Source organism: Cynara cardunculus, assembly GCF_001531365.2.
Source record: "Cynara cardunculus var. scolymus isolate 2C chromosome LG 3, CcrdV1, whole genome shotgun sequence".
Taxonomy (NCBI): Eukaryota; Viridiplantae; Streptophyta; class Magnoliopsida; order Asterales; family Asteraceae; genus Cynara; species Cynara cardunculus.
In genome coordinates, this window is record NC_037530.1 from 29,139,222 (window position 1) to 29,142,174 (window position 2,953).

Consider the following 2,953-nt stretch of genomic DNA (forward strand, 5'->3'; position numbering starts at 1 on the left):
GAAAGGAAATGGAATACCAAGAGCACAAGGCACAATATAGGCAACTACATTCACATGAAAAAGAGAAAGAGTACCTAGCACAACCCAATACACATCAACCATGTCTACCAAGTTCTGCCATTGACTAATTGTTAAGTTATTTTAAAATCATTTGTTAAAGTTTATTTTTTTAATAAGTATCAACATGTCAGTCATAACCTCTRCCTTGTTTTCCAGTTGGCAAACTATRAAGAATACATTGATGGGCAGTTTACTGRAAACCTTGGAGAGATTTTAATAAGGTATACTTGGATTGTCCGAATAACTTTTAAAGACAGGACAATTTGAGTTAAGAGTGATAGAAAATCATCTCTCTTGTTTCTGATTATACACTCTAGACGGATTCAAGTCTTACAMCACTAAGGGTCTGTGTATTTTATCAAATTTTCTCACAAGTTTTCCAAGTTTATTAATAACATGAAGCTACTCATCAGTCTGATTGATCTGAAAKTCATAGTGGTCCTCTTTTTTCCTTGTATTTCCAAAAAACAGAGTTGGTGATTGTTATGGCATTGGGTGATGCTGATACATATGCAGGCATATAGACACCTCAATGAAGAATTATTTTATATATCGTTAAGTGGTTGACAAGAAAAATGAGTAGCTTCTAAACTGTAGCTGTTGGTTTTTGAAACCTTGGTTTTTTATGGATCATGGTTTGCAGACATATGTATTCAAGTTGATGAATAGCAGTGGAATTACCGAGTCTGGAGAGAGTGAGAAGGTTTTGTTGCTGATGGAAAGTGGGGTAAGATTGCATACCACAGCTTATCTCAGGTAAGCTCTCATTGACGATTTATATATCGGCATAACCGCTATACCAAATCACAGTCCTAACCGCAATTTCAGATTTTGACTGATGTAACAAGATAGATCTTTTTCATGAAATACAGTTAATCTAGCTGCCATAATTAGTGTATCAACATTAGAGTTTAGGCTACAGCGTGATAGTCAATCTGGTAATTGAAAAAATAGAACCAAATGGGAAAATTCCTTGCATGTGTAATCCATCAAAAAAGAGGATYAYTGTGTCTCAGACACTGCATAAATACAAACAAGCAATCTACCATCTCGAATCAATATCTCAGGCCTCCACACTTGTCATGACCTATCTTCATTCGGGGAGGGTTACAAGTTGTAAGTGGATAAATATGTGTTATTGAATAATTATTTCAAAGTATATGTTGGGTTTCYTTGCTGTTTCTAGGGATAAAAGTAATACTCCTTCTGGGTTCACTCTCAAATTGCAAAAACACATCAGAACTAGAAGGCTTGAGGATGTACGGCAGCTTGGATATGATCGGGTAAATCTTGGTTAAAGTCAGATTCTTCCTTATTGATTACTGAATTATCTTTTTTGCATCCTTCTAATTTGATGCACTATGTGAACAGATAGTGAGCAAGCCTCTAGAATCATCAAAGTAAATGGGACTTTTTTCTGTGAAAGATGTGTAGTCAACAGGACCAAGGCCTCTGTATTTCAATGGATTGGTATGACAGTAATTTCCATTTTATTGACTGCTATGCAACTGTTATCCTCTTTATGCCTTCTATTTGCTGCATAAATGCATATTTACATAGCATAATTGGATCTTATATAGATTAATCATTTATATAACAAGTTCTCAAACATATTCCCATATTGATATTGCATTTTCGAATCATCTACATGATAAATTGAAAGTTCTAAGGATGATTCAACGAACACAACCACATATCGCTAAGAACGATCATTTTTAAGAATGTACTAAAATTCAAGACACTTATATTCCAGTCAAATGATCAATTTATTTACCAAGCTCATGGTTTCCTATCTCTACCCCTGTAAAGAACTTGTTTCTTAGATTCATGTTTTTATTCTAGCCTAAATAATTTGGAATGAAACAAAAATGAGATGGTAGATAATGGAGGGAACAAGATACATATCAGATTCTTGAAATGAGAACTTTACTTTGCTGATAACTTGACACCAAATATTCACTAAACCTTCTTTTCTACAATCAGTACAGGTTCTATTGGGGAGGTACTCGTTCTGTTAGCAAAGCCTCAGGGGTATATGAATTTCAGTGGAGAATCGGTTGGTTTTCACTCATCATATTCATTTTAACTCTATACATTCATTAGTTTCTACACACCATTTATAAACTTGAAGTATCTATATATCAAAACATGGCCCCTTTCATTCCCTTTTTGTTTGCATTACCACTTTAGCATGGAAATAATCATACTTATTAAATCACGTTCGGTGTGACAACTACAAGTGCCTACTACTTGTTATCCAGCATGTCTTTTAAGCTATTCCCTTCAGAAAGCCAAAAGGATCCTGTATATGTTTCTTTTACATGCTTCTGTTAGTAATAATGCATTTCTGTTTCTCCCATTTTTCATTTTTAAGTGGTATATGGTGGTTTAACTATTTACTGAAACCTCTAATCTCTATCTTGTTATCTTATTCAATAAGGTTGGGCCCCTTGCTGCATATTATCAAGTACCATTGCGACATGTCCTACTGGTATTTCTTTTCTCCAATAAAGTGGAACATTGCAGTTGATGGAAAAACAGAGACATTTTAGAAATTTCTTATGTATCCTTTGGTCAAATATTCTCTAAATTCACTATGTCTAACATGAGACCACTGTTTAATTTTGTAATCATTGGCCGTTTGGTCAAGATTTACACAAGACTAAAGGTGTTATAGTTAAGTTGTGATATGAACTAAGTTCTGCGGATATCACTTTTGTATAAGTTAATTAGCACCCCTGATCATTGAATGTTAGTCAAGGGGTCGTGCCCTTATATGAGGTGCAGTGGTTAGAAGCTTTTCAAAACCTGAACGGTAAGTATCAAAAACTGTCGATAACTACTTGCCTAAACCAAGTGTAACTTATATCATCGTAAAATCTTCTCTAATAAA